This window comes from Hypanus sabinus, chromosome 7, assembly GCF_030144855.1.
Source record: "Hypanus sabinus isolate sHypSab1 chromosome 7, sHypSab1.hap1, whole genome shotgun sequence".
Taxonomy (NCBI): domain Eukaryota; kingdom Metazoa; phylum Chordata; class Chondrichthyes; order Myliobatiformes; family Dasyatidae; genus Hypanus; species Hypanus sabinus.
The window spans coordinates 57464546-57475005 of record NC_082712.1 but is presented as its reverse complement, the minus strand read 5'-3'; the positions used below and the strand labels follow the sequence as shown (position 1 = coordinate 57475005).

The 10460-nt window shown below is 42.7% G+C and overlaps 1 long non-coding RNA gene across 1 annotated transcript in view; it reads right to left on the bottom strand.

Annotated features, from left to right (window-relative positions):
* Positions 1–312: 312 nt before the first annotated feature.
* LOC132396793 (uncharacterized) overlaps positions 313–10460 on the bottom strand; it is a 39766-nt gene continuing 29618 nt past the window's right edge. Inside the window, exon 3 of the long non-coding RNA XR_009513130.1 lies at positions 313–448. This is a non-coding gene — a long non-coding RNA (uncharacterized LOC132396793). The remainder of the gene's footprint in view (positions 449–10460) is intronic.

Below are 10460 nucleotides of genomic sequence, written 5' to 3'. Positions count from 1 at the left end.
TGATAGCCACTTTATGTAGATCAGCTATGAGTAGCTTACCCATTTCATTTGGTTGCAGGGCCAAAAGTTGCGGTGGGACCTTGGAAAGTAAAGGATCCACATCAGCACTGACCAACAATCCTCCAACTTTCTGTTCACATGTTGTCTCTGCTCCTAATGTACTAAGGAGTAATAAAAGAAAGCCCATACCTCCTTCTAATCACCGCAGACACCATCCAGTCATCTCCAGGACCTTCTGTTGTAGCAGTCCTTGCAGACTGGAGATCCATGGCCCACTCCATTAATAGTAAGGGTCTGTGGTATAAAAAAGATCTGGATCCCCTGTTGCCAATCCTTGACTATAGGTCCAAGGTCCTTTGCCACTTTACCTCTGGAAACTGCTAGAGTTAGATGGGTTCACTGTTCTCTTGATCTTGTATCGTTGATTGAACTTCATGGGAAAGTCACGCTGCCAGCAAATTAACAGAATCACCTACATATATTTCAGAAGTTATAAAACAATTTCCTTACTAATATAAGGGTCCAATTTCTGCTGCATAAAATGGTCATATCTAGCTGAATCATGATAAGCCTTACAGTGAAGATTAACAGTTCCACCTACCAAGTTGTAGGTCTAAACAGAATCTAGAGAAATCTCCAAAGGCTTTCAAGGCGCTCACCTAAAAATGTTCTGAGCTCCTTGATAAGTGGGTAGTGAGTAACTGCCACTTCTACAAAATAGGCTGACTACTACTGAAATAGTATAATCGACAATGGTTTGCTAGTATACACACATTAAGTCCCGCAGGAGTATGGGTAATAGTATCTCACATTGTACACAATAAATCCCTTCCACATAAGTGTACAGGCACATCCAGAGTAAGTAGAAAGGTATGACATAAATCCTGGTCTCCTATGCTAACCTCCACTACGTCTGTCTGATTTAGGGACATTAATAGGCTGTCCCCCATTCCAGTTTCATAAACATTATCCTTACTAGACCATGGAGTACGGTATTCCTATTTAATCATAGGTAGGTGGCTCCTGTATCCTCCGGAAATGGTTTGTATTGTCCACTGAATTTCAGGATTATGGTGAGTTCATGAGAAGGTGAGGTAATAAGCACAGGTGCCTGAATAGATAGTCATGCCTGACCATAATAGGGCTCTTGGGGCCCACCAGGCTTCACAAAGGATTGTTGATTGTACAAATGGCACTGGGAAAGTCTGAGGGCCATTTACGCAAGGTGGATTTGTCTGCCTGTAGGAGCCTGGACAGTCTCTTACCTAGTGTCTCACTTGCCCACATTTAAAACATTTCTTTCCACCTAGCCCCACCCAGGAGCTCTACCTCCACCTGTATAACCTTCTATTCCTCTTCTCCGGTCTGGTCTCTGTCCCTGATTCTGCTAGAAGGGTCTTTGTACAAGGACATGGCTTTTTCCTTTTTTCTATCCTCTAGACCTTTTAAAACCGAGATCAGTTCCACCAGGGATTTTGTTCTCAATGCTAAACAGGCCAGTTAGTGGGCTGATTGCAATATGGGCTGAAGACCATTTACAATAATACTAACTGTAGGTCCTATAGCCTGCTCTTTCACCAGTACTGAATATTTTTGCGTTTTCTATATAATCTTCTGTAAATATTCTTCTACAGACTCCCCTCTATCTTGTTGTGTCTCCATAATCTTAGACCAATAAGCCTTTTTAGGAAAGGCAGTATGTAATGCATCATACATATTTTTATAAAAATCTTCATTTGGTGTGGTGGCAGGTCCTGTTACAGTGTTCTTGAAAGCCCTGAAATTTAACCTCATAAAATCCATATTTGGGGCCTAACCATGCCCTCATTAAGGTTTCCAAATCCACAGTACTAAGTTTGTGACATAAAATGATAGTTTAAGTTTTTGAATAGCTTTTCCAAACCTGTCTCCATGTCGGGCAGTTCTTCTACCATTGCCCATTATTCTCCTGCTGTCCAAGGTCAATATACTTCCCTTGATTCCGTATCCACCTGAGTGGGAAAATACCTTAAGGGGAACACTCCAGGTGTTCCTGGTTGTCTTTCTGATCCTGACCCTAACCAGTGGTTGATGCACTGCTTCTTAATTCCATACCAAACTGAGGCTTAGCAGGATGTTGGCTCAAAATGACAGGTTTTTTGGGATAAAGTGATTGGATATCCATTAGGATTTGGTCCACTGAATCTGGAGCGGGAGTTTCATGACAAGGTGCCATCACTCCTTTGCTTTGTGTTTGGGGAGACGTATATGGAGGAAGGGTGAAATTCCAATAATCCTCCTTCTTGACAGTCAACCTCTTCTTCTTCTGTTTTCTAATCTGACTAGCAATTATACTACAGTGCTTACTTTTCTCATGACACTTTTCTGAATTCTTCTAATCCTCAAATGCTGGCCATCTCATAGGCTTAATTCCTCTCTTAAATAGGTCACTTTTCTCCAATACAATTTCCAATTGCTGAATCCTATCCCAATTAAAAGACAAACTTTGTCTGGTGCAAAAGGTTTGTCAGTATCCCTTGTCCATTTAACTCAACTAGGCAATTCTTCCACTGCTCCCTTCTCATAATTTTTAAACGTATAGCGTGCTAGTGTCCCCTTATTTGGGACAGAGAAGGATGCCCCTTGTCCCATTATTAACAATTTCTATTCTCTCTTCCTCACCCTACTTAGCATATTTTCTCTTTCTTTTGTTCACTACAGGGTTCTGTAGGGATTAGATTTATGAGCTCAGTTTCCACAAATCCCTGTTCATCTCTATTACCAGATCAGGTTCCTGATACTCTTACTGTTTTATTTTAACCATATGGATTTGGTCCATCCCTGATACTAGATGTCCCTGATATTTTTACCAGTTAAACCTTAACGTTGATACCCATATGCTTCTGGTCATCATGCCAAAAGTATCAAAATCATGGAGAGAAAAAATGATCCATTTGGTAGCACAGATCACAGTGCCCAGAACGGAAGCAAGGCAGAGTCTGGTATTTGCTGTGCAACCAGAAAGGCCACACAGACCTCTGCTGGAGTTTCCCTGGGAGCAGGCAGTCACCAGAATCCTCCTTGGTTTGCTCCCACACCTAAACATATGATTTTGGTAATACTTCCAAGTTCTGTTGAGCACCTTTTAGCCACATCTTGTATCTAACAATTAACTCAGAGTGGATCAATCATAAATGTGTTGATTTTGGTTGCTGTAAGGGAAGGTTACCACCACACAAGAGCCGGTGATCACTTCATAGAAACGGAAAGCAAAGTGATGCTTTTATACGCAAGTGTTATCGAACCATGCCAGTTCAAGAACAGGGTGAATTCTGTTAGTCTGCTTAATTAGTGTACTTGGTATTCTTCCAGTAACCGAATCCCCTTGGCTTTCTGCAGTTTATCACATACTCAAGGTCCATTGGCATAATGCTGCACAAACACTATTAACAAAGCACTCTGGTACAATACGGGTTCCATTTAGTTACAAACAAAACTGCTATTTTGTTAGTACAAGTGAAATACACTTCCACATATGTACGAGGTATGTGAATGGCATACGTCATCATGCTACCACATCCTATAAGGTGCGTTCCTAAGAAACTAAGTGCATCCCAGTTCTCATGTTTTTCTTCCTATTAGCTTCTTAAGTTATAAAATATAACAGTGTCGATGAGGTAACTTTAAAATAAACCTGAGACGATTACCCACCTGTTCAAATGCAGTGAGTCATTGGAGTTAAAAAGAGCGCAGCACTTTTTACTTCAGGAAGGGGGAAAGAGGGATGTGTTTCTTTGAAAAGGATGAGAACTGGTTGAGTATAAAAAATATAGAAAATGGATGAAATTCACAGGTTCCTAAACAGAGAGTACTGTAATAATAATAATAATATAAATAAATAAACAAACAAACAGAAATAAGCAGGATAAATGCGTGGCTAAGGGATTGGAGCAGGGGGCAGGTATTTCTGGATCATTGGTACCTCTTTTGGGGTAGGTGTGACCTGTACAAAAAGGATGGGTTGCACTTGAATCCCAAGGGGACCGATATTCTGGTGGGGAGGTTTGCTAAGGCTATTGAGGAGAGTTTAAAATAGAACTGCTTGCGGGTGGGAACCGAACTAAGAGACAGAGGAAGAGAATGTTGGCTAACAAATAGAGAAAACTTGTAGACAGTGCAAGAGTGAGGATAGGCAGGTGATAGAGAAGGGACACACTCATACTGAAGGCTTGAGTTGTGTCTATTTTAATGCAAGGAGTGTTGTGAATAAAGTGGATGAGCTTAGAGTGTGGATCAGTACTTGGAGATATGGTGTGGAGGCCATTACAGAGACATGGGTGGCTCAGGGACAGGAATGGTTACTTCGAGTGCCAGGCTTTAGATGTTTCCGAAAGGACAGGGAGGGAGGCAAAAGAGCTGGGGACATGGCACTGTTGATCAGGGATAGTGTCACGGCTGCAGAAAAGGAGGAAGTTATGGAGGGATTGTCTACAGAGTCTCTGTGGGTGGAAGTTAGGAACAGATAGGGGTCAATAACACTACTGGGTGTTTTTTATAGACCACTCAATAGTAACAGGGACATTGAGGAGCAGATAAGGAGACAGATTCTAGAAAGGAGTAAAAATAACAGGGTTGTTGTGGTGGGAGATTTTAATTTCCCAACTACTGATTGGCATCTTCCTGGCGTGAGGAGTTTAGATAGGGTGGAATTTGTAAGGTGTATTCAGGAAGGTTTCTTGACACAATATGTAGATAAACCTACAAGAGGAGATGCTGTACTTGATCTGATATTGGGAAATGAACCTGGTCAGGTGTCAGATATCTCAGTGGAAGAGCATTTTGGAGGTGGTGATCACAATTCTATCTCCTTTACCATAGCATTGGAGAGGGATAGGAAGAGACAACTTAGGAAAGCGTTTAATTGGAGTAAGGGGAAATATGAGGTTATCAGGCAGGAAGTTGGAAGCAGATGTTTTCAGGGAAACACACGGAAGAAATGTGGCAAACGTTCAGGGGATATTTGCGTGGAATTCTGCATAGGAACATTCCAATGAGACAGGATGGTAGGGTACAGGAACCGTGGTGTACAAAAGCTGTTGTAAATCTAGGCAAGAAGAAAAGAAGAGCTTACAAAAGGATCAAAAAACTAGGTAATGATAGAGATCTGGAAGATTATAAGGCTAGCAGGAAGGAGTTCAAGAATGAAATTAGGAGAGCAAGAAGGGGCCATGAGAAGGCCTTGGTGGACAGCATTAAAGAAATCCCCAAGGCATTCTTGAAGAGCAAGAGGATAAGACGTGAGAGAATAGGACCAATGAACTGTAACAGTGGAAAAATGTGTATGAAACCAGAGGGGACAGCAGAGGTACTTAATGAATATTTTGCTTTAGTATTCACTATGGAGGAGGATCTTGGCAATTGTAGGGGTGACTTACAGTGGACTAAAAAGTTTTAACAAGGAAGAGGATGCACTGGAGCTTTTGGAAAGTATCAAGTTGGATAAGTCACCGGGACTGGATGAGATGTACCCCAGGCTACTGTGGGAGACAAGGGAGGAGATTGCTGATCCTCTGGCGATGATCTTTGCATCATCAATGGGGACAGGAGAGGTTCCAGAGGATTGGAGGGTTCCAGATGTTGTTCCCTTATTCAAGAAAGGGAGTAGAGATAGACCAGTGAGTTTTACTTCAGTGGTTGGTAAGTTGATGGAGAAGATCCTGAGAGGCAGGATTTATGAACACTTGGAGAGGCATAATATGATTAGGAATAGTCAGCATAGCTTTGTCAAAGGCAGGTTGTGCCTTATGAGCCTGATTGAATTTTTTGAGGATGTGACTAAATACATTGATGAAGGTAGAGCAGTAGATGTAGTGAATATGGATTTCAGCAAGACATTTGATAAGGTACCCCATGCAAGGCTTATTGAGAAAGTAAGGAGGCATGGGATCCAAGGGGACATTGCTTTGTGGATCCAGAACTGGCTTGCCCACAGAAGGCAAAGAGTGGTTGTAGACGGGTCATATTCTGCATGGTGGTCAGTGACCAGTACTGTGCCTCAGAGATCTGTTCTGGGACCCCATCTCTTCATGATTTTTATAAATGAGGAATTTTTATGGATGAGGAAGTGGAAGGATGGGTTAGTAAATTTGCTGATGCCACGAAGGTTGGGGTGTCAGAGGTAACAGCGGGATATTGATAGGATGCAAAACTGGGCTGAGAAGTGGCAGATGGAGTTCAACCCAGATAAGTGTGAGGTGGTTCATTTTGGTAGGTCAAATATGATCGCAAAATACAGTAGTAATGGTAAGTCTCTTGGCAGTGTGGAGGATCGGAGGGATCTTGGGGTCTGAGTCCTTAGGATATTGGAGAATAAAGTTGCAACGTTTGCTGTGTGGCCAGAACTATGTGACCAGCCTTGGGTTTGCTATTTACTATGTATCCAATTTATTAGCCAGAATGTAATCTCTGTATTGTCTCTGTACTATTTAACGCATCAGTGCCTTGAGAATGTAGTTAACAGTGAAAGTAAGCATGTAGAGATAACGGTGGTAGACGGGATCATGGAGTGGTGTGATGGTATAGGAACCAGTCAAGGCCGGGAAGGGGGACACGTGTTCCAAGGAGTAGAGTAGACAGGATCGTGCGATGGTGTGAGAACCAGAACAAGTTGAACAAGTATGATGGTGTGAGAACTAGAACAAGTATATGCCAATGAAACCAAGATAAGAAATTACTATAAAGAATACTGTGAACTAGGCTCGGCAGACAATTAGTGACACACTCATTAATTGTCTCAGCTTTTGTTTGCAAATAAAGGCTTAAACTTCTCGAAGAACCTTCTGCGTCTCCTGGTTATTTCAAGAAACCACGACAAAATTGGCGACCGCGGCAGGACTGGAAAGAGACCCGCGGAAAGGAAACAGCAGATTGGGGACGCTTCCCGGTCCTCTAGGGACCCCCACAGGGCTAACAGAATTAAGGGTGCACCCAAACAAAAGGAAAGCACTTTTTGCGACAATTTGGACTAAGAACTCTGTTGGTTTTTGGGAGGTCTTGGAGACTCAGAAGTGTGGAACCACTGCCGAAGGGTCTCTCCGGTCCAAAGAATCTGGCAGAATTGGGGGTTAACAGGAGGCTCAGAGGATTGATCGAGAACACTGCAGTGGGGTTAAGTACAAATAGGCTAATAAGGAATTAAGTGAAGAAAAATTCCACGTGGTGTTGGTAAGTCCCTGCGGATATCGCTTCGTACGAAATGAAGGTCTGAATGGGCAGGGAAAGGAAAAGTAGGAAAATCCTCATGGATACCGCCTTAAGAGATAAGGGTCTGAATAGACGAGGTGCAAAGAGAAAATACTCGTGGATACCGCCTTAAGAGATAAGGATGTGAATAGACGAGGTGCAAAGAGAAAGTTCTGTGGATACCGCTCTAGGTAGAGGTCTGCACGGGCAGAACGGAATAGGAAACAAGGACAGTCTGATATATAGTTTAAAGTGCTGGTAGATAGACGATAGACTAGGCATAGAATTAGAGTAAATAGTATTATCCAGTAAACTAATTGAATCTCTGAAATACCTTAAAAAGAGAGAACAACATGACAGATAAAAGAACGGCAGTAGAGATTCTGAGCAAAAAATTCCCGGTAAATAAAAGTGAGATCACAAAAACTTCAGAAAAATGAGAAAAAAGAACCAAGAACCTGGTCACAAAGTGGCCAAGAGAAGGAACATTTGATGTAAGCTTGTGCGAAGAAATGGAGGCGCTAATTAAAAATTACAAACCAAAGGATAAATCTAAGAAAGGAGAGCAAAAAAGAGAACAAGAAATAGAAGTGCTAAAACTCTTCAGAATGGAGGGAGAAAGGCTGAGGAGGACAGGTAGAATATTGATTACAAGCGAGGAAGACACTAAGGAGAAGGAGGAACAGCCTGTTAGAGAGAGAAGAAGGTACAGTGAGAAGCTGGCTTCAGCTCCATACCCGGATTTGAAAGAAGCAGAAAGGCCTCCTCCCTATTATGAGGAGGGAACCCCTAAGCAGTGCCCCATGCTGATGGGTACAGTAAACATGCAGGGAGAAGTTACTGAGAGGGAATTGCCAGAGGAGATGTGAAAAGTACTCCAGGGGCCGACCAAGTATTGAATCAGGATAGAAAGGAAGGACTCCACAGGGAGCCCAGGGAAATTTGTGTGGGAGGCAGTAAAGACATACCCTGAGATGGATGGGGAGTCAGGTGAGGAGGAGAGCCAGGGCAGGTGGGAAGGAGGAGGAAGAATGATGTCGTTGTTAGTGAAAGGATCAGGACAAGTGCAGTATATCCTTTGGGGATCCCAGGACCTAGAAGGGCTGAAAAACGCTCTGCCCAATCTACATGAAGGAGCAGGGAAATAAAGAAGAAATGGCTGGACAATTATTGGCTATGGGAGATTTAAAGGCATTATTGATAAGGTAGATGGGAACTTCCAAATTTAACAAACTAATGGAAATGGCTGGCATAATAAACGCGAATGACCCGAGAACTGATGGAGACGGGTTTGACAGAGTGAGGCAGAGGGTATGGCAGGCCCTCAGGAAGCTTTATCCACCCAAAGTGGACCACAAAGCCTTAAAAGGGGATCCACTGGGAGACACAGAAAACCAGTTGAAAAGGTGGAGACTGAGCAAGAGGTGGAAAATAGCTTATTTATCACCTCACTGTTCCGACGTAGCATTTTGGATGCAATGCCTCTGCAAGTTAAATCCAAACTGGAGGAAGTTGGAGGAATCCTCCAACTGGAGGACCATTGTTGGTCTGACGTCAATGACCCCACAAGAATTCAGAGACCATGTAGTCCATGCGGTTGAGAAATACCGGAAAGACAAACGAAGGTTGGCTGAGCAGCAAGAAGAGATGCAAAGTAAGTTAATACAAATGCAGCTCGAAGAACTCAAAAAGAAGGAAAAAGAGAAAAACAAAAAGATGCTGCCAGCAACCACCGGTCCAAGTACAGCCATCTAACTGGATGAAGCACCGCTATATGGAGGAACCGATCATACTGTAAGACAAGGGCCGGAAAACCCCATGCCAATAATCAGTCTTTGGAGGAGCATTCCCACAAATGCCCTATCAGAAACAGACTAAGTTCAAACAGCCCAGACAGGACTATTGAATGCATCAGTGCCTTGAGAATGTAGCTAACAGTGAAAGTAAGCATGTAAAGATAAAGGTGGTAGACGGGACCGTGGAGTGGTGTGATGGTATGGGAACCAGTCAAGGCCGGGAAGGGGGACACGTGTTCCAAGGAGTAGAGTAGACAGGATCGTGCGATGGTGTGATGGTGCGAGAACCAGTCAAGGCACTAGAACAAGTATATGCCAATGAAACCAAGATAAGAAATTACTATAAAGAATACTGTGAACTAGGCTCGGCAGACAATTAGTGACACGCTCATTAATTGTCTCAGCTTTTGCTTGCAAATAAAGGCTTAAACTTCTCGAAGAACCTTCTGCGTCTCCAGGTTATTTCAAGAAACCATGACAAGGACACTCAAATCTGCTGTGCAGGTTGACTCTGTGGTTAAGAAGGCATATGGTACATTGGCCGTCATCAATCATGGGACTAAGTTTAGGAGCTGAGAGGTAATGTTGCAGCTATATACAATCCTGTTCAGATCCAATTGGAGTTGTGTGCTCATTTCTGGTCACCTCACTACAGGAAGGATGTGGAAACCATAGAAAGAGTGCAGAGGAGATTTATAAGGATGTTGTCTGAATTGGAGAGCATGCCTTATGAGAATAGGTCGAGTGAACTTCGCCTTTTCTCCTTGGAGTGACGGAAGATGAGAGGTGACCTGATAGATGTATAAGATGATGAGAGCATTAACCATGTGGATAGTCGGAGGCTTTTTCCCAGGGCTGAAATGGTTAACACAAGAGCACACAGTTTTAAGGTGCTTGGAAGCAGGTACAAAGTTGATGTCAGGGGTAAGTTTTTTTTACACAGAGTGATGAGTGCGTGGAATGGGCTGCCGGCAGTGGTGGTGGAGGCAGATGTGATTGGATCTCTGAAGAGAGTCCTGGAGAAGAAGATTGAGCTTAGAAAAATAGAGGGCTATGGGTAGCCCTAGGTAATTTCTAAGGTAAGGAGATGTTTGGTACAGCTTTGTGGGCTGAAGGGCCTGTATCGTGCTGTAGGTTTTCTATGTTTTTATGTTTCTATATTTCTAAATGGCTAGCTACATCAGAAAGATAGTCACATTCAATTGCACACCAGATAATTAGCTGATTGCACTGAATGAATTAAGCAGTACTTTGAAGCAAATGAAATAGTCAGTGATACTGGGTGCAATTGATGGAAAGCATACAGTTTGCTTTTAAGTTTAACTACTCTAACCTAAATAGCTAAAATGAGCTTTGCTGAAGAGTTTCTCCAAGCATTGTCAGTTCAGTGATTGGCTTAATGATTCATTTAATTTATTGACTCTTACAAGTAAGCATTCAGAA